At 43.0% G+C, this 22,461-nt stretch overlaps 1 protein-coding gene and 1 long non-coding RNA gene across 12 annotated transcripts in view; one reads left to right on the top strand and one right to left on the bottom strand.

Annotated features, from left to right (window-relative positions):
- Positions 1–22,461, bottom strand: part of HTR4 (5-hydroxytryptamine receptor 4) — a 108,854-nt gene that overhangs the window by 23,306 nt on the left and 63,087 nt on the right. The gene's annotated exons all lie outside the window — the stretch shown is intronic.
- LOC147015838 (uncharacterized) overlaps positions 4,220–22,461 on the top strand; it is a 192,162-nt gene continuing 173,920 nt past the window's right edge. For 4 of the 9 annotated variants that reach the window (XR_015049872.1, XR_015049871.1, XR_015049874.1 and 1 more), the window contains exon 1: positions 4,220–4,887. This is a non-coding gene — a long non-coding RNA (uncharacterized LOC147015838). The remainder of the gene's footprint in view (positions 4,888–22,461) is intronic. The other 5 variants (XR_015049873.1, XR_015049885.1, XR_015049877.1 and 2 more) reach the window with 5 other exon arrangements.

Below are 22,461 nucleotides of genomic sequence, written 5' to 3'. Positions count from 1 at the left end.
TGTGTGTGTGTGTGTGTGTGTGTGTGTGTGTGTGTGTGTGTGTGTGTTTGCGCGCGCACACGTCTGTCTAATATGTCGGAACTGTTGTTCAGTGTAAATGACTGTACATAATAAGTAGACAGTTGTAGTTCTTTTGTCGTGCTTTTGTTCCTTGTATAATTGCATACGTGTTTTGCCTTATTTAATTGCATGCGTGTTTCATTTTAATAAATGTCCTTGTGTGAATGTAAACCTGCTCGTTGCATCCATTCCCTCATTGACTGAACATTTCGTGTGTTGGGAGTTAGAAAGCCGTTGGTTTGCCGTAATAGGGGGATATTTGGACCGACGGTTCTCGGCGATTACGCCGCTCGGAATCGCGCACGGACAAGCTCGCCGCGGCGGTTTGTTCCGTAGGAGATCCGTCGAGGGTGGAATACCCCGTAGTTGGATCACGTGGGTATTTAGGTACATTGAAGATTGGCAATCGACCCGACCCCACATGATCTACCGATTGGCGTATTTCGGTTCTTGTACAAGGACCCGTTGCTCGGAGTTATCCTGGCGGCGATCTAAATTCCGGGCGATCGGTCGGGCCGACTCGACTTGCGGCTCCGTTCAGAGCGGTTCGTTGGCGGCTGACCCCCCGGTCTGTAACAATTGGTTGTCAGGAGTGCGATTTGGCCCCCTCCGCCTCCGTAGCAAAATTCACGGAGTCGGATCAGGGGTATACGGAGGAAACCCCTCCCCCCCCCCCCCCCCCGTGTCCCAAAATTACGAGCATTATAAATTTTATTCCCAGCACGTAAACTGTTCAGCCAAGGCGAGCAGGGGCAGGAGGGATTAGGAATGGATTTGGAAATGTTAGAATCAATGGCTCAGGACGAAATCACCGTGCAGGACACTCCCATTATGCGCCAGGTATTGTTAATTTTGCTGGCAAAGATGGATGGCATGGGAAGCGAAATGGATGAAAGTGCTTGCAAGATAATAAGTGACATGGAAACAAATATACAACACACGAAAAATGAATGGGGAAACAAAATGGATGGAATTCAAAGCGAAATGAAAAACGAAATGAAAGCGAATTTAAAAGAAAACGCAAAGGAAATGAGGGAAGTAAAAAACAACATGGATGAGAATATGCAAAAACTGCGGGGTGAGATGCAGCGCATCGAGTGGAATCTCCAGGCTGCGCAAAAGGCAGTGATGGCAGTTGCGAGGAGCGAAACGTGGGTAGTGGAGCTCAAAATGGCGGCGCCACGTGCTGGAGTGAGCGAGCTGAGGGGGAGTGTGGACTGTGTCGGCCCCGCGGTGGAGGACAAAGTAATACGGGGGACGTGGAAGATGAGACTCGTGCAGGTGACAGAGAAAGTGACGGTGACACAGAGGGAAAAATTAAAGGTGATGGACACAGAGGTGATGGAGACGTGTACGGCAAGACACGTAGAGACGACGGAAATAACAAAAGGAATAACAGAGACACGGGAGGTAGAAACGGTAGAGAAGCGACTACACGATAAACACGACACAAAGGACGAACACGCACACATGGAGGTAGTGAGGGACAATGGGGTTGAGCTTGAGGAATGTGTTGGGACCTGATGCAAGCAGCAGGAGAGCCTCCTTCAGGAACGAAGGGAGGAAATGTGCCCCCTTGAGGCGGATCTCGACCAGGTGGGTCCGGTCGTGCCGAACGAGGCAGAGGGGGCGAGTGCTGCTGACAGGTGCACATGAAGCTTGGGGAGTATGAAGGCCCCGGGAACCCTTGTGGTGACGAAAATCCCCAGCGTGGTCGTCCCGGTGTTACGAGTGTGGCGAAATGCGTGCTGGAAAGCACGCATTGTGTGAGTAGTATGGTGTGTGTGAGAGAGACAGCGTGTGTGAGGTCGCTGTACGTGAGGGAGATGACAGTCGGTATGCGGGAGGACGCAACTGCATCCCCGTGTCCGAGTGCCATGGTGGAGTGTGTGAGTGTCGTGGCACGCAGGAGTGTGTGCGTTGAACGGCGATGACGACGGGACCAGACGAAGGACATGGGCCGGGTTGCGGCCGTAGCTGTTTTGAGCACCGTTCCGGGTTTGCACAGCAGCGAGCGCAGGGTCCGTGCTGTGCCACGCACAAGGCCGCCACGTGCGCGGCTGCGTAGGTGAAACCCGGTCCGGAAACGCCAGTGGTGGATGTTAGCCGATCCCGCAGACGGACAGAAGCAAGGCTGGATTCGGAATTTGGACCGGATGGGTTCTCCACGCGAGCGTGTTTGTAAAGCTCCGACGAGCAGAGCACATGCGTTCGCGTGGGGAACCCCTCAAAACGCGGGGCTTGCTTTGAGATGCGCAGAGGGACGTCATGGCTGCACGTGTGTTTGGAATCCAACAGAGGGGAATTCCTGCCGGATGGTACCGTCCAAGAGGGACGAGCCTGGTGTTGGCGCAGTGGTTCGGGCAGCGGCTTGGGATCCAAAAGGTCCTGAGTTCAAGCCCCGTTGAGCCACTGAATTTATACACCAGGGGGTTGACTCAGCCTGTCATCCTTCCGAGGTCAGCGAAATGAGTACCAGTATACTGGGCCGGTGTATACCCTGGTTTAAATAGGTGTACCATATCCCTGTGTCGTAAGAGGCAACCAGGGTTGCGTCAGGAAGGGCATCCGGCATAAAACATGTGCCAAATCTCGATGCGGATCACACGGATGATCTGCTGTGGCGACTCCTCACGGGAGCAGCCGAAAGAAGAAGAAGAAGAAGAGGAGGTACCGTCCAAGAGGGACGAGGTGCACGAGGTACGCGGGGCGCAAGCAGCTGCCATGACGTCATAGAAATAGAGCGCGGCTGTGAACTGCTGCGCTGGTGGTGTGCATTATGAAAAAAAAAAGAGTTGAGAAAAGCAAGCCTCGCTTCGGGTGAACAGGATTCCCAGGCAAGGGGTGGAAGACCCCCTTGTTGGGGGCGCAGGAAGTACGAGTTAGGAGGATGGGTTAGAGTTAGTGAGACTGGCTTCATGGGGACATGGGTTGTACCTCATGGAGCCCGCGGAATGGATTAGTTAGAGGGATTTTAGTTTAGATTTAGGAAATGGAATTGTTGGATTTTGGAGACACGGACAGACTGAAAATGTGTAGTGGAGACTTAGCTTAGCTACGTAGAGTAAATGGAATGTACATGAGTTTTAAGGGATGATGAGGGAGCACGAGTTAGTCAGGGGATTTAGTTAGAAGGATGGCAGTGTGGAGTGTTGGTGTGAGTTGCGAAATGGAAAGTGTGTGAGGAATGAGTCTGGGACAGTGGGCCCAAGTGTGCGAGTGGAGCGAATGACTGGTTGGGGGGAGGTGTGATTCCCACCCAAGTGACCCCGGGGTCAGTTTAATATTATCTAGTGGGTTATTCAAATTTCCTAAGAGGAGGTCGTTTTGTTGTTGGTGTCGAGAGAAGGCACGAAACCCGTTTGGAGGGGTGCAAGAGTTCATGGACCGGCTGGGAGCGTGGCTGTGGAAAGTTGAGTATTTGTTTAGTGGGCACCCCAGGCACCGGACAAGTCGGCCAGAGTAGGCCAAGGGCCCAAGAGGGGCCGGGATAGAGTAGTGGGCACAGGCGACCCGTCGGAAACGGGACCCCTCGCGCCAGAATGCCACGGGGGCAGTGTAATGGGCATGGGCGACCCTCGGAAAGGGACCCGGGGCATCAACACGCCACGTGGGCATCGGAGGGGTGCAATGCCAGAGAGGGCAACCCCCCACATTTATAGGGAGCAGCTCGGCTCGGAGGCAGCCTGCGGGCATGGGGTGCCATGGTTAGAGTTCGGCAGAGGGGGAGTTCCTGCCAGTTGAGCCACGCTGCTCAGCCAGGAAATTGTGCGAGGGCAAGGCCCAAATTTATAATGGACACCAACACAGGAGAAGGGAATCATTGTTTTTAGAACTGATAGTTGCAGCGCATGCGCTGTATACAATTGCACCGAGTTTGAAATGTCCCCGGTGTCGTCTACCACCAGTACCACGTCTCCGGTGGGTCCGGTGTCCCGTCCCCCCCCCCACAATGTGCCTCAAGACAGCCAATGACGGCCGTCCGGTAGATGCAGTGTGTAACCTTGACGGAAATGGCGACAATTGACGGAAATACCCGAGTATTTCAATGGAAATTTGTGAAACTAATGTGTTATATATGTGAAAACCATTTAATTTATTGCTTGACGGAAAAAAACGAAGAAACGCTCCCCTCATGTGCGAACGAACGAAGGAACGAACGAACGAACGAACGAACGAACGAACGAACGAACGAACGAACGAACGAACGAACGAACGAACGAACGAAAGACGTCATTTCCGTCCACCATGGCATTTCCCGCCGAACGTCGAAAGCGAAGTTCTTCTTTTGTCATCATTCTCTTTAATATTAGCCATAAACAAGTGTTTCGTCATGCATTCGTAGTTTAAATTTACTTACAACAAGAACGAAAAACTAATCTCCTCAGATTCAACAAGAACGAAAAAAAAAAAACGAAAACATCATGTGCAGGACAAGACTAATCGAGCTGAAGGAAACGATACTGCAACTGCACTGCTCCTGATTGGTCAAAGGACACCACGTGTGTTGTGTGGGCGGTGTTATGCACGAGGATTCCAGCAAACAGGACTGGACCAATCATGTTCGTGATGTACCTCATGCTGCATCGCCAATCCTCGGCGGCACGTGACACCATTGGACCAATCACGTTCGGCGATGTACCTCGTGCTGCATTCTGACAAGCTCTGGATCAGAGCGAGCTTTGATTGGTCAAAGTAGTGGAGAGGTGGCGATAACCTCTGACAGATGGTAATGACCAAGGAGGAAAGGCGATGCGTCGTTTTGATTGGTTGAAACGTGGAGCAACGGAAGGAATTCTTCTCTTCGGATCCACTTTCAACACACAGGTATCTGTTTCATAACCCGAATCACTTCACTGCGTCATTAATAATAATAATATTTTTCTCCTTATTTTAATTTGTACGATTTTCTTTTTTTGATCAACGTTAAAAAGCTTCCGTGACAGCTTTCGACATTTTCTTCATCCGCGGAGTCTTCATCGATATTTGTGAAAATTTGATTTCCGTGGGAATGTGATCTCACTGTGAACGGCTGTCCTGGTGACGCAGGGGTGCCGCATCGCGAAGCACGCACTCAATGTGATGTTCAGCCCTTTTCCAACTGCAATGGTCTACAAGGCTGGACCTGAATTTGTTATGAATATCAAGAAATCGGTAAACTTCTAAAGTAGGGATGGCCCGGACACTCCATTGGCTCAACACAACATAAATACACAAAAGAATCCACCAGGATAGAACTAAAAACCGATCAATTACCAACCAGTCATGTGTGGATAATCCCTCATCCGATCACACTCATTAGACTTTGGAACATCATCGCTGAACAAGAACAATTATGGCAGATATTGGTGGCAAAGTGATAAGTGGTTCTTTCAACCAGGGACATCTTGAATTATTTCCAAATTCTTCTGGAAAGCAATGTGTTCCTAATTCTGTAACCAGTATAATGTTGTCGAAAATCAAACCTTTCCAATTATGGAAACAACACGATTTGGACAGTATTATCATGAATGGTGACATATTGTCCTATCACTTGTCTGTGAAATTGAACCATGATTATATCTTGGCAACTGAACTACCAGAAATTTTGGAATTTCAAAACAAAATGTTTTTAATACATTGTCACAATCCATACTACAGCGCTTGCGCTGTATACAATTGCACCGAGTTTGAAATGTCCCCGGTGTCGTCGACCACGTCTCCGGTGGGTCCGGCGTCTCCGGTGTGTCCCCCCCCCCCCCACGTGCCTCAAGTCAGCCAATGACGGCCGTCCGGTAGATGCAGTGCGTAACCTCGACGGAAATGGCTACAATTGACGGAAATACCCAAGTATTTCAATGGAAATTTGTGAAACTAATGTGTTATATATTTGAAAACCATTAAATTTATTGCTTGACGGAAAAAAACGAAGAAACGCGCCCCTCATGTACGAACGAACGAAAGACGTCATTTGCGCCGAACGTCGAACGCTGAAACCAAGTTCTTCTTGTGCCATCATTCTTTTGCGAAGCCTGGTGTTGGCTTAGTGGTTCGGGTGGCGGCTTGGGATCCCAGTGTCCTGAGTTCAAGCCCCGTTGGCTGCTGAATTAACACCAGGGGGTTGACTCAGCCTGTCATCCTTCCGAGGTCGGCGAAATGAGTGCCAGTGTACTGGTCCCGGTGTATGCCCCGGTTAGAATAGGTGTACCATATCCCTGTGTGTCGTAAGAGGCGACCAGGGTTGGCGTCAGGAAGGGCATCCGGCCATAAAACATTGCCTCACAAAAAGCCAAACCCCTGCACAGCAGGGAAAAATGGCTGTAAAAACGGTTCACACACACACACATCATTCTTTTGCAGCTCCCTGCCACGCTGTATCAAACGATTTCATTCCTTCTGTTATATATGAAGGTGCTTATCACAATAATAAGATTTTTACATTTCAAATATTAAGTACGCTTTTTAATTGTTTTTCAACTGAAAAAGCATAAATTGCATATTTTTAACATTAGTGTACTCATTTGCTTCACCACACGCGCTGTATTGAAGGATTTCACTTGTTTTAAAGTGTGAGGCGTTTTTGGAAAGCCCCGGGGTAGTTTCAGGTTGATGAATGTTAGGGTAGATAGGAGATGTACCCCTTCGCACCATCCATCCCTTCGCTCGTTGTAGGCCGCTGGACTCACCTTGGTAGATCGCTGAACTCTGAGGAGGCCATTCTGAGGTTTCGTTGGGCCTCGAGACAGGACGCTAGTCTCTCCCTATTCACCTCCAGAGAGGGAACGTAGGGGTTGGGAGTAGGCAAGTGGACATGATAGGCTGGCCGGACAAAGACAATAAAGGGGGTTAGGGAGACAATTATAAAAATAAAGAGGGGCTAAATTTTGTTGTTTTTGTGGCAAATTAAGGGAGCGGGTCTGGACAGAGACAGGCAAAGGCGATAGAGTGGGGGGGGGGGGACGATGACAGTAGGCTAGGTCCGAGCCCGCCTTCAGTGCGGCCGGCACCACCGCACTCCCTCCAGACCTGATGGAACCACACCAGAGGCCAGCCAGCTTCATCTGTCGGCCTGTTGTGCTGTAGCCGTCTGTTCTGCATGGACTTGCCTTGCCATGCCTAGTTGCCTGCCTCTGCCATGACCCCATGCCTGCTAGCCCTTGTTTGCGTTTGCCACTTTGTCCATCCATCACCATGCGCGCCAGGACCATCCAGTTTTGTGAGGACTGCCCTGCAGGCAGCCTGTGCATCCAGTCCATTTTTTGTGTTTTGCGACCATCTCCATCCATTCCCCTGCACCAAAGACTTTGCTATGACTTTTGCCTTTCCCCTTTCACAGATCACAAGTCCTGGGCCATGGTTAGTGTAATGTAATTGATAAGTTAAAATTGCAAATACGTGAACCCCCGCCTGCATGTTTGTTTTAGCGCCAGCAATTTTAGTTAAGTTGTCCGAATGAGTCTGTGAGAGTTTGTTTCGTTAGTTACGCAGCGTATTAAGGTTATTTATTTTTGGGACACGTTTAAAGAAATGTCGCACTCAGGGATCCGAAGGTAGAACGTACTCGGGGAAAACTTACACATGCTGGTCACATGAAAATTTGACGACTCGGGACGAGTCTGTAAAAAGGGGAGGAGTTAGTGTTACGAATTTGGAATTCAATTGCACACAACATACAGGTTCCCTTAGTCAGCTATGTCGATAAGTGCATGTTCCCTAGATAGCTCACCTTCCATTGTTTGAATGCTTTGAAATTGATTAGATGCGCTGCGGATCGATTTAATAGTTAGGGAGCGAACAATGGAGACGTCCCTCCCCCTCTTCTGCTAAGAGGAAGAAGAACCCTGTGGTGACGTCAACAACTCCCTCCCACCCGTGGTTGAGCGGGGGGGGGGGTGGATCACGAGGGCATGAGTCACGCCGGATGCGGGGGAGGGGTTACAAAGGATAAAGAGGACATCTTTTCTTTGCTTGTGTGGGAGTCCCATGGTAGGGCTGAGTTCGTGTGCTGAGTCCCGTGGGAGGAGTAAGGTTTTTTTGCTTTGGAGAGAGCAGTCGTTCAGCAGGCCATCGGGTCCTGCTTGGCTTGCTTGGCTTGAGGCCTTCGGAAGCTTTTTTCTTCGGCTGGCTCGGTGAGCTTCGGCTGCTGCTTTGTTTTGGAAGGAACTTGAGCCAGTTGTTCGGCTCGATCTGCGAGTGGAGGCTTCTTCCTCTTCTTCTTTGTTCGAAGAGCTTTTCTTTCTCCATTTTGTTTCCCGGCTTGGTGTGACGCATCGGCCTCTTCTTGGAGTTGGATCCTCGGGAAGCGACAATCGACAGGAAGGATCGGCGCCTCGTCTCACCAGCACGTGTTGAGAAGCGCGGGAGGATTCGCGGGAGCTCGGGAAGGATCGTGGCGATTGGATCCAGCTCACTCTCGCTGGAGCCCAGGTCCGGACAAGTTGAAGACCACACGAGGTGGAAAGGTTCGAGTCAAGCTCTGAGTTTCAGCTCACCTGTCCTCCGAGCTGGAGCCCGTGATTAAAGGCCTCAGCCACCATTTAGTGTGTGTGTGTGTGTGTGTGTGTGTGTGTGTGTGTGTGTGTGTGTGTGTGTGTGTGTGTGTGTGTGTGTGTGTGTGTGTGTGTGTGTGTGTGCGCGCGCGCGCGTATCCGTGGGCCCGTCTAATAAGTAGGAACTTCTGTTAAGTGTAAATCACTGTACATAATGAGTAGACGGTTGTAGTTCTTTTGTCGTGCTTTTGTTGCTTGTATAATTGCATACGTGTTTTGCCTTATTTAATTGCATTCGTGTTTCATTATAATAAATGTCCTTGTGTGAATGTAAACCTGCTCGTTGCGTCCATTCCCTCATTGACTGAACATTTAGTGTGTTGGGAGTTAGAAAGCCGTTGGTTTGCCGTAATAGGGGGACATTTGGACCAACGGTTCTCGGCGATTATGCCGCTCCGCTCGGAATCGCGCACGGACAAGCTCGCCTCGGCGGTTTGTTCCGTACGAGTTCCGTCGAGGGTGGAATACCCCGGTAGTTGGATCACGTGGGTATTTAGGTAAATTGAAGATTGGCAATCGACCCTACCCTACGTGATCTGCTGATTGGCGTATTTCGGTTCTTGTACAAGGACCCGCAGCTCGGAGTTTTCCGGGCGATCGGTCGGGCCGACTCAACTTGCGCCTCCGTTCAGAGTGGTCGGTTGGCGGCTGACGCCCGGCCAGTAACAATATTGTCATTTCATTGCTTCACTTGAAGGAATCACTTTGACATCACTCTCCGCTTTAAAGTTCTCACCTGCTCAGACACACCAGCATCCGCCCTCATCTTTATCATATATTACCTGACATTTGGCAGAAGTTATGGACGATGCTCCAATAAGCTCTGCCCTAACTCTGGGTACTCAATAGACTGCCACATCAAAATAAGAGTGACATCTGGTCAAAGGAAGAGGAAAATCTCCATGCTTGAACCACAGGCTCCTCAACAAGCCTGAGGACCTCCTCACCTTTATCTGATTGGTGAATCTGACAGATTTTCTTAAAACAGGATCTGAACTTATAAGCTTATCTGGAATTTAAATTCCAGATAAGGTATTGTCATCGCATGCCGTCTCCTATTTCGACTTCTCCGGCCAAACCGCTGGGCCGATCCGGTTGAAATTTTGTTGCAACGTTCCTCTCCTGACTGGCAACAGAAATTGCAAAGGTCGTTCCGGTCACATGACTAAGTATGTCAAAATGTCTGACAGTAAATTTCTTCAAAAATCTTCTTCTCCAGACCCACTAATCAGAATGCTACCAAATTGGGTTAAAACATTAGGCCAGGCCGCCAAGGTAGGGATGTTAAATAGTGGAGGTCATGTCGATCACATGACCAGAAGTGTGTCAAAATGGCCGACTTAATCAATTTTTTTTTGGAAAATCACGTAAGTCCTTCAACAATCTTCTTCTCCAGACCACCAGTCAGAATGCTATCAAATTTTGGTTACAACATAAGCTACAGGTCTCGTGGTCCTACCTTTTGTATTATTATTATTAATATTATTATTTAACAGCCACCGTTGTCACACCTTTTCTTGTGGGGTCGGCTGAGGGAAGCTTTTCCGCAACTGCATCTGAATTGGCGATAAATTGATATTCCAGTGAAGAGCCATGGAAAAGCATCACACCGTAGAGCATAGTCTTCACAAACCAGATATCTCACCTCGCGTTCGACTTGTTTGGGCAGGAATTTGAAATTTGTCAATGGTGCCGGTGATAGCTCACCTACTCTTCGCGAAGGACACCATGAGATCTTGAACTTCCACCAACAAATGCTGGCAGACGGGACAGCCATTCAATGTCCATCCAAGGGACGTCACACACATTGATGAATCACCCTGCCTGTGAAACACCTGACTGTTAATTATAGCTGGGTGGCGAATCTATACCCAGGTTAAGGGGTTGTCACACCTTGACGTTTTAGCCAACGTATGCCGACGTATGAAAAATTGGCAAATACGCTAGCACACAGGGTAAGTTTTGTATACGTTACGAGCACGCTGGCATACGTCGTAGTATGCCAAGCTCGTCGACAAATTTTGTGCATGCTCAAAATTTTTCGACGTATGCCAGCGTATGACTCGCACGTTCCGCATACACTGGCCATAAGTTGTAGGCACGTTATGCGATCGTTGACACACGTTACTTGTAAGTTACTCATAAGTCGAAATACATCGAGGTAATGTCTAGCATACCCGAAACTTATTTCTAACCTATGAGTAACGTGCTTTGAACCTATGTGTAACGTATCTCCAATGCACATTGACATATGTAGAAGTATTTGACGTCTTCCTGATGACCACAGAACTTACTGAACGTGTTTCTAACTTACAGCTACCGTATAATGGCGTATTGACAGCGTTTAAGGGAATTGGTATATAAAAATGGGGTTCACAGGAGGAAACCGTCAGTGTTTCAGACTCCATAGTGAGTAGATGTCCATGTCATCCGAGAGATGGAGGATCCGGCAAGGCTGAGACGACAATACCTACTGGCTGTTCTCCAACATCAACATGACCTCATCGATTTGACACTGTTCCAGTTGCGTGCCAATAGAGCCAGGAGAAGAAGAGGTGAATGGAGGAGAAGGAACTGGGTGAGACCATGGATCTGGAGGTGACGGCAGTTTGGCATGTATGACCAGCTCATGGTGGAACTCCGTAACGAAGAGTTCTTCGAAGTTTTCTTCGGCATGACGGTGATGTTGACACTTCGATGTCTAGTGTGGTTATGATTTGAATTGTTGAGTGGCAGCCTTTTAATAGGCTACGCCACATGATCGTCGGCGATACTCTGCCGCGCACTATGCATAAGTTAGACTATCATTGGGCATAAGTTATGAACGCCGACAACACGCTAAGCATTCGTTGGTATAAGTTATCGAAACGTTCTGTGTACGTTACTCATACGTTATGCATACGCGCAAAACTGAAAAAAACATCAATAGTTCAGCGTACACCAGCGTTTTAGATAAATTTTGATACGTTGCCATACGCTGGCTAAATCGTCAAGGTGTGACAGGGGCTTTAGATAGCTTAGAGATGAGTGTGCCTACTTCAAGGCCATCCTGTCGGCCCGAGGATGTGAACTTCAAAATGCTATTATTAACCTGCTGGGCTCATAACTATAAACATTTACTCGTGCATAGGAATTTTTTACTAGCCCAACATGTGAGCACAAAACAAGTATTGCATTATATTTTCCAAATGATAACAGTTGCATTAAAATTACATTTTGTGTTTTATTCAGTAGTATAGGCTCAAGTGAGCAGCAACTGACATGACAGGAGTTATGGGTGAAATAATCAAGTGTTCCACCTCTGCATAAAAAGACAGCTCATTACTGTCTTTGTAAGTGGGTTAGTATAAGGAGGAGTGTGATGGGAAAGACATGAAATAGGTAGTGGGCGAGGATAGGTGCAATATCCTCATGCGATTGAGTCGATAATGCACTTGCCTCTGAGCTGTCTCGTCTTATGGGGTTTCTTTTTCCGCAACTGCATCTGAATTGGCGATAAATTGATATTCCAGTGAAGTGCCATGGAGAAGCATCACACCGTAGAGCATAGCATCCTCGTGTACTCCAGCTGTTATGTCAAGTGCCCAAAGACAGGTGCAGTGCTGTCAAAGCAGTCTCATGGTAAAGATTACACTGGGTGTGTTGTCTTTACCTTCGCAGCGCTATCATGGGGCAGGAGTTTGGAATTTGTCCAGAGTGCGGCAATACTTCACCAACTCTTCACTAAAAACACAAGCCGTGGGATCTTTGATGTTCATAAACCAAATGCTAGCAGAATGGATATTCAGCTTAACGTCCATCCGAACAAGGATGTGAGATGCAACCCCTGCTTCGAGACACCATTTTTGGATAGTTCATAGTCAGATTGGAAATCAAACCCAGACTCGACAAGTTTGAGGACAAACACAACCTCTGTCCCACCCTGTTGGACAAAAGGGGTGCTATGGTGCTTCAATTATGAAGAAACATCATAAACATAAGTAGAATTTAAAGTAGACCCATATGTGTTATTTACAATGAATACTATAACTAGGAGAGAAATGTGTGTGAGAGTGAGAGTGAGACAGAGAGAAAGTGAGACAGACACACCATTTTTTTTAGAAATGGCTAAACGGATCTTTGTCAAACTTTCAGAGGTTCATTAGTGAGTGCCGGGAAGTGTTTTCAGGTGAAACAAAATCATCTTTTTGGAAATTTTGAAAGAAATCGCTCTTTGGTGCCTAAGCCTTTGTAGCTCAGTGAGAGGTAATATTAAATGATCCCCTACCTCATTCATTTGTTGGGATAGGGAGGTGTTTTAGGCCCCCACAAAATGATCCCCGACCTCATTCCTTAATGAGTGTAGGGAGATGTTTTAGGCCCCTACAAAAAAACAAAATTCGATTTCTTCAAAATGCCAACAGGATTAGAATGCAACCAGGAAACGCTGTGTACCCCTACTCGTATCTATCTATAATTCCAGCAGTGTGTGTGTGTGTGTGTGTGTGTGTGTGTGTGTGTGTGTGTGTGTGTGTGTGTGTGTGTGTGTGTGTGTGTGTGTGTGTGTGTGTGTGTGTGTGTGTGTGTGTGTGTGTGTGTGTGTGTGTGTGTGTGTGTGTGTGTGTGTGTGTGACCGTCACCGCTGTTTCTCGACAACCACTGGTCCGATCTAATTGAAGCTTGCCAGGTATATTGCTGGGGCCCTGTGGATGTGCCTTTTCAAGGTTTGATATTAATCGGACAAGTGCTTCCAAAGTTATGGCCATTTATTTATCAACCAATGAAAGGCAGGTGGCTGCGTAGGCCAGTGCGCGGCCGGCCAACGATGACGTCACGTGCCGTGCCGGTTATGATGAGCATCGGTGGCTTAGTTACCATGGCATAGGAGTGGCAAAGGTCAATGGCAGCGAATGTCATGGAAAGCAAAGACAGGGAGGTAAACTTGATTTTAATTTTGATTTTAATTAACTCTGTATGTGCAAGTATCACAGCAGTTGTTACTTCAATACAAGCAATAATTCGTGGAATGCATCTGAACATTCCGTACGGGCACGCACCACTTCCGGATAGTGATGACTTACTGTATTCTAATAATTTCTCGATTTCTTATGCGCATTTATAGATAAACACAATGCCCCAATCCAGTCGTCGTTTACGAGAGTGAAGGAATGGCCTATGTGGTTGTTTCTAACTCGCGGTTTGAAAGTTTTTTGGGGGGGGCAGGGGGGTTGCACGTACGGGCACGCAGGTATGGGCATGCACGTACGGGCACGAGAGAGAGCGAAGGAACAGCCTGTGTGGTTGTTTCTGGCTCGCGGTTTGAAAGTTTATTTTATTTTATTTTTTTGGTTTGCACGTACGGCCACGCACGTATGGGCACGCACGTATGGCCATGCACGTACAGGCACGCGAGAGCGAAGGAACGGCCTGTGTGGTTGTTGTTTCTGGCTCGCGGTTTGAAAGTTTTTTTTTTTTTTTTTTTTTTTTTTTTTTTTTTTTGCACGTACGGGCACGTTCTAGTAGTTATAAATGAAATAACTAGGTTTCTCTGAATTATGTGATTACTTCAATTAAGCTAGTGCACACATATTGCTTGTGGTAAAGGGTGACACACACAAACATTACAGTGCTTTGAAACTACTCATTTCACAGATTGACATGTGATGGTCATGTGTACATCATGTTCAGTTATTGGAGGGGTCTAAGCGGAGGAGGGGACTGAGAAATACCGATCACGTGATATTTTCTATACAATTATGTATTTACAAAATACTTTCCAAAGATATATATTTACAAGGTAAACAAAAACGATATGATGCAAGAATAATCGATTTTTCATGATTGAACATCAAATGGATGTTTGTGAGTTTATTTCAGTTGAAATGAAATATTTATTTTATTAATTCCCCTTCTCTGCAGATTAAACCTTTGAAACTCCCTCCATGGATTGCAGTACACATGATTTTCCCAGCACTGTTTGTTGCTCTGTCTTCACAGAGCAGTTCAAATATGCACGGTTTTATATTTATAGGAATTACACGGGTTAGGCCAAGACTCCATGTTTTCATGTCTTCCCAGTCCCTCATCCATAGTGTAGGCCAAGTGCGAAACATTCACATGAAGGGAGCTCACGTGGGAATGCTGACAGCCGCAGGTTCATGGGTTTCTGGCATGGTAAAAGATTATGAACCATGCAGACTGATAAGGGACCAACTCATCAAATGGAGCCATCCCCAGATGGAGGCATCACACATTGAAATGTTTGGAGAGTTTTACCATAATGTAAATTTACAGCATTAACTTTGCATTCATTATTATCTTACCAAATGGTCTCATAGTCAGGTCGCCAAATGACATATTTCGGTGCAACCTTGAACGTAGGAATATATACAACCTTTATTTCTCCACATTATTTTTGGTTTACTAGCAAATAACACCCATCGCTTCGCTGAAAGGGAATACTAAAAGGGGGTGGGGGGAGAAAAAGTTGGGGGGAAGAGAGAGGGGTGGGGGAGGAGGGGAGGAAGAGAGGAGGGAGGGTAGGAAGAGAGGGAGAGAGGGAGAGAGGAGGGAAGGGAGAGATGAGGGGTGTGGGAGTGAGGAGGGGTGGGGGAAAGGAAGACAGCTTGACATGAGAGGAAGGAAAGGCAGAAGTGTGGTGGAGCATGAATTACGATTCATACTGTGTCATCAAAATGTTTCTGCATCAAATAACAATGAAGATGGAAACAAAATAATGTCTGAAATCCATTTTGTACTGGTTATACTATAAATATGGCCCAGAGACAAACACCGCCTGGACACGTTCAGAGACAAAACCTGTCAGATGCATCCAGAACCAAGCCGTCCAGACACAAACACTGCTCGAACACATCCGGATACTATAATATGCCTTATTTACAATGGATACTATAACTATTAGAGAGAAATGTTTGTGAGAGTGAGACAGAGAGAAAGAGAGACAGACACACCGACACACCTTGAAAAAAGTTACTTCTGTCTGAAAACGTACAAAAAGCATTTCATTCATGTCTTTAATCATATCTACTTGCAAAGATATGACAATAAGTAGATTTGAACAATTTGGTGGTGACTATCTTGGATTTTTAAGGATATTTAAAAATGCTCAGTAGTGCCAGTTTGGCACCCTCTCTTATATCGTTCTAGACATCTCATAGAACAATAATCCCCCCACAAAGTTTGTATATACCCATTTGCAAGGTTCCACCCTCAGTGACCTGACTATCAAGTTGTAGATTGTTTTTCCGAAATTACGTTTTTACGAAAGCATTTTTAGCATTCACTTTTATAATAGTGCCGTGTTTCAGAGGCAAATATAGAGTCTAAACTGATCAGATACAGTGCCCACTCACCAATTCCTGCCTACCGCTCCCTCGACTCGTATTCAGTTTGCTAAAAAAATTCAAGATAAATAGGAAAAATGACTTTTCTTTATTGATTTTAAAGCAGTGTTAATAAAAATTTGGAGCAATTAAGTATGTTATTTGAAAAAAATTGATTTTAATTGTTCCATTATAGGATTGTCAGAAATGTGATTCTCAGACAATTAGCATTCACTCCATTTACTCCAAGGATACAATTTGGTTGTTAATACTTGTCAAAATAGAGGGGGAGGACTAGTTTTGTATATTTCTTTGAACTATAAGTATAAAATGTGAAATTAATTGAATTATATGAATGGTGCATTTGAAATAGTATTTATTGAAATTGACAATCTTGGTAGAAAGAATTTTGTTGTTGGCGTCTTATATTGGCCAAACCAAATCAATTTTTTGAACGAATTGCAAACTTTGTTAATGAATCCTATATTAGAAAGTATTCATTGCTTCTTCTTGGGAGACTTTAATCTACTTGCTGGTCATACAAACTCATTTACACAAAATCTTTTGGATATTATGTTTTCAATTTCGTATATACCACTCATAGCCAGACTAGCAAGAATTGTTGATAACGGCTAAGCTTATTAGTCCCTGACTGGTTTCAACGGAGAGGACTGTAGGTTTGTTTTCTGTCTGTCCATCCGTCTGTCCGCCCGCCCATCCCACCTGTGACTTTTCAGACTTTTTCCCATACCCTTTAAGATATTCAACTGAAACTTGGTACATGGTTATATTATGATAAGTCACAGAACAAGTTTCAGTTTGTTTTGTCAATTTTTCACAGAGTTATGCCCTTTTTGGGCTTAAAAAAATCACATCTCTCTCTTGTTGATAATATTTTTTTTTTTTTACTAATTTTCATCTATATCCAGAATCAGGGCTTATTCTGTCAGATACAACAGATCACTTTCCAATTTTTGCTTGTACACCCAGTATCCTATGTAACCACCATAACTGTTCCCCAAAGATTTGTATAAATAAATTGACTAATGTTACTATTAATCTTCTTCTTCTTCTTCTTCTTCTTCTTCTTCTTTCGGCTAGCTCCCGTTAGGGGTCGCCACAGCGGATCAACTGTCTCCATTTCGCTCTATCCTCCACATCTTCCATGAATGTTACTCTTAATAGGTTTAAACAAAGTCTAAAGTTAGTTGATTGGTCTGAGGTTTTTTAATATGCAAGATATAAATGAATCCTTTGACAAATTTCTGGAAATTTTTACCTTTGTTTATATTTAAAATATACCATTGTGGACTATTAAACACTCAAATTATATAAAACTACCAAAATCCCTTTGGGTTGCAGAATCTCTACTTTGGTCAATTAATTGGAAGAATAATCTTTATTATAAATATTGGTCAAATCCAACTGATCGATTTCATCAAAAGTACATAAAATATAGAAATATTTTTACAAGCATTTTGCAGAGAGCAAAAAAGGATTATTTTATGAAGCAAATAACTGAATGTCAAAATGACATAAATAGTACTTGGAAAAGAATAAATGGTGTGCTTGGAAAGAAAAAAAAATACCTCTTTTGCAATGATAAAGAATAATTATGTTTTAATTGAAGACACTAATCCCATTATCAAACATTTAAATCATTACTTTGTTAATATTGGTCAAAACTTCGCAAAAAATATTCCCACCACAAATAGATTGCTTGCTAACTTTTTTGGGGGACCCGAATTTGAATTAATTATTTTTTACTTCGACTCATGAACTTGAGATAAGACATTGTCTGATCTAAAAAAATCATTGTCCTATTTAAATAAATTAAAAGAATGCAGGAAATGATGGAATAAGTAATGTCCTCTTGAAAACTATTTTACTCAAAATTATTCAAACCCTATTGTTCAGAAGAAATTCATCCTTATGTAATGGTATACTCCCTGAGAAAATGAAAATTGCCAAAGTTTAAACGATTTTTTTTTTAAAGAATGGCAAACCACATGACATTGGTAATTATCATCCAATGTCATTATTAACGATTTTTTTTCAAAAAATACTTGAAAAGATTTGTTTATATATGAACTGTAAAATTTCTAAAACAATCTAATATTTTTAGTAATTCACAATTTCGCTTTAGAGAAAAACATAGTACCATGCACACCTTGTTAATATTACTCGACAAAATGGTGTAAGCAATTGATCAATTTGCAAGTACAATTAGAGTCTTCCTTGACCTCTCCAAGGCTTTTGATACAATTGATTAGGACATTCTTTCACACCAACTTTCACATTATGGGATTAGAGGAATAGCCTTAGAATGGTTTAAAAACTACCTGTTAACCAGAAAACAATTTGTGATGTTAAATGGTCTGGAATCCAATATGCGATCAGTGAATTGTGGGGTTCCACAAGGATGCATCCTTGCCTGCCACTTTTGTTTATTATATACCAGAATATAAGACCCGTCACTTTGCTGACGGAAATAACAATCTTTGCTGTGATGGCTAATCAATAGAGCAATAAGAAAAAAGGATTCAGAGTGCAAGGATAACCAGCGTCGCAAGTTGGCATTTGCAGTTTTGTTACTGTGCCCATGTATCCATAAAAAACAAAATGAAAATAAAAAAAATTTTCATAACAAACACTCCCGGAAGTTCCCTGAATCCACCATAGTTTGAGTTATTAAAATCCGTTAATCTGTTCTCAAGTTATAACACGACAGACAAACAAACAGACAAGCCAATATATATATATATATATATATATATATATATATATATATATATATATATATATATATATATATATATATATATATATATATATATATATATATATATATATAGGAAGACCACAAGGGGAGAACCAGAGATGTCAGGATAAGTCAATTTTGAAGAAACTGAAAAACAAAGTTTCAAGACTTTGGTGGACTGTTTAATAACTGTCATATATATATTTCTTTTCCAGTCAAAGGAAGAGTGATCATTGGCCGATCAAATTAAGCATGTAGCATTTGCCAAGCTTCTGTGTTATTTAATTTAAGAGCAAAGAACGAATCAATGTTGCAAACTGACATCACTGGTTTTTCCCTTGTTTTATAATTGCCATGCAATTTTAACCCAGGATGTGTAGCAAATTCATGCTTGTTGGTTATTAGCATACATTTCATGACTTTGGTGATCACAGATTATTTTTTTTCAGCATTAAACGGTCATTGTTTTTTTGTTTGATTGGTGTTCAACGCCATACTCAAGGGTATTTCGCTTATGTGACAACGGATTCTCCATTTCTTACTCCGTACTACTTAATATGATGGAAAACCGGGAGGAAACCAAGGATAAACCACCCCCGCGATAGCCGAAGTCACCTCATGTGACTCCCTCATATACCTAAGCAGGTTGATTGGGCGGTGGGTACATCGAATGAGGATGGGTACTCAGACGTGCTAACCATTAAGCCACGGTGTGGGTCCCATAAAAGTCACAATAAAGGTTTGACCAGGCTTGAACCACGATATGCACCAACTACGGAGCCCATGATATAACCAAATATGCCATTGTGGTGCTCAGAGTTTATGCTGTGAAAGTTTTCCAACCTTTCATTTTTTAGTTTCTCAACTCTGAATATTATGGTGGAACCGTTAACATGAATGAAAGGGAGATAACCAGGAGTAAAGTACTGACAACTCTGGGTTTCTACTTGTTCAGCTTTGACAACACTTGTTTTTTCATTGCACGGCTAAACTTCATACCATATAAATTATGTGACACCCCTGGTTATTTGTTAAAGTAATATTGTGAGAGGAAACCTATGTTGCCAACTATTGGCAGCTGCAATAACCCTGAAATTTATAAAAAGTGACATCTCTGGTTTTCCCTTTGTGGTCTTCATATATATATATATATATATATATATATATATATATATATATATATATATATATATATATATATATATATATATATATATATATATATATATATATATATATATATATATATATATATATATATATATATATATGAATGATTTTAATAAAGCCACTGATGTACTGTCCTTCATCCTATTTGCTGATGAACTTGCTTTGCTGCCAAACTGGCCAAATTCGAAATTTCTCTATCCCAAAGACGAACAAAGTGACGACCCAGTTGTCATACGTAGCCTAATCTAGTAATCTAACAATGAATTTCATTGTTGGACCCTATGGCCTTACGGCTTTGTAACAACATGGAGTGGGTTTAATAACTTCATACTGATCGAACAGTGAATGATTGAAATCATTTCTTATCATAACCGTTATTCTTATTATGAATGTGATTATAGACATTTCTCAAATGCCGTACTTATACGACATATCAACTCTTACATCATCATTCATTTTTGTGTCATTTGTGTGGTCTTTGCTCTCATATGTATTTTTACAGATATAATCATGTTCTTTACTTTCTAGATGTATGCACCTTCTAATAGTATGTACTTTATAGACATACTCACATTCTAAATAGTACGATACAAACTTTATCGACATGCTCACATTGTAATAGTACCTACGTTGTAGATGTACTCACATTGTAATTGCACATACTTTATTGAGGTAATCAGTTGAAAAAAATAAGATAACGTACAATACTGTGTACCACCAGGTGGTATTTGTGGCCTACGTGAGCACATGGTGTGCGGATAGACAGACAGACAAACAAACTGAACCAAATGTAATAAATGCCCTCTCCTCTGGCCAGGCTAATAAACGACAAAACATGAGAACCAAAAATTCCAAATTATTCACAAACATTACACAACGGTTAAAATAGAAAATGCTCAATAATTCAATTTATTCTTTTTTCGTTAAATATTTGGATAACGTGACAGATAACTAATATAAATAGATAATACATGGATGAAGATGTAACTGCAAGGTAATGGCCTCTTCCATTGTCAAAGATTTCTTGTACATTACTTGCTCGTGTTTGATTCAATCAGCCATACCGTACTACAGATTGACCAGTTTATTTTCCTGAATTAGATAAGCATTATATCAACTTTAAACAAGAGCTTGAATTGCTTTGGAATACACGTCCCCTACTGATGTGATATTTTCTAAGTCCTAAGAAGGCATAACTCTATGAAAAATTGACGACACACCCTGAAACTCAAACTTATTCTGTAACTTGTCATAATAAAGCCATGTACCATGTTTCAGTTGAATATGTTACAGGGTATGGGAAAAAAATTCTGAAAAACCACAGGCGTGACGGACGGATGGACAGATGGAAAGCAAACCTATAGTCCTCTCTGGTGAAACTGGTAGTGGACTAATAACTTCCAGAGAAAGTACATGTCAATGATGTGAAAACCACTGAAGCTCATGATACTTAATTTGCCATTCAGGATGACGGGACTGGGTAGGACGAAAAATTCTCTCAAATTGGAGAGTTCATAATACACCTTATACAGTGCAGTCTTGAAAAAAGGACTTGGGAAGGGTCTTTTAAACTCTTGCTTTGCATTTCTGAGCATGATGTATATTTCCTCCGAGCTGTAGAATCCTATTTCTTTTTGAGGTCAAAAATTAATCATAGGCCAAAGGTCAACAACTTTTTCAAATTTCGAAAATCCTCAATTTTCATCCAATTGACTTCAAAGTTGAAGATAATTTGCAATCAGGTCACTGAATTCAACCACCAACTATGATTGAGGTCAACATAGGCCAAAAGGTTAAAACCAGCTGTATTAATAAAATCCTCAATTTTCATCTGATTAACTTGAAATTTGAAGAGTATTTGCAGATCAGGTGACTGAATTCACCCAACTATTATTTTTGAGCTTAGCATTGGCTAAAAGGTCAACATTGGCTGAATTTCTAAAATTGTCAATTTCCATCTGATTGACTTGAAATTTGAGCAGGATTTTCATATCAGCTCACTGAAAACAACCACCAATTATTTTAGAGGTCAGCATATTCCAAAAAAGTCAACATAGGCCAAAGGTAAACAACTTCTTGCAATTTATAAAATCGTCAATTTTCATCCAATTGACTGGAAATTTGAACAGGATTTGCATATCAGGTCAATTCATTCAACCACCAGTTATTTTAAGGTCAAAAGGTCAACATATGCCTAATTTCTAAAATTGAGAGATCGGGCCAAAAACTATATGTATATCATATCTCAAAAAGTTGTGGATGAGTTATGACAAAATTAGGTGGATGAGTTGGGTCGGTAACAAGAACAAGCAGATTAGATTTTAGCTAAGGTACGGATCCAGATCCGGCCTATCAGTAGGATACAAAATGTAAACTGTTCAGCCTGGTGAAGATATGTGCTCTACCAAATGCTTTTGTAGTTTGCTCCTAAAATGATTGAGGTGAAGGGTTTGAATACTTCTGCAAATGAGAATCATCTGATTTTCTTTGTTAATCTAACATTCACATTTTATCTGTATTTTTTAGCTTTGTCACTTTGGAGTAGTTTGTGAAGACTTTACTTACATGTATTAAGTTTGATTTGAAAGCATCATGAAGTAAGCTCAGGTGACATCAAAAT

This window comes from Eptatretus burgeri, chromosome 12 (assembly GCF_056783735.1).
Source record: "Eptatretus burgeri isolate ZD-2024b chromosome 12, Ebu_testis_v1, whole genome shotgun sequence".
NCBI lineage: Eukaryota > Metazoa > Chordata > Myxini > Myxiniformes > Myxinidae > Eptatretus > Eptatretus burgeri.
Note: the sequence above shows the minus strand (reverse complement) of the source record. Positions and strands in the feature narration are given on the sequence as shown.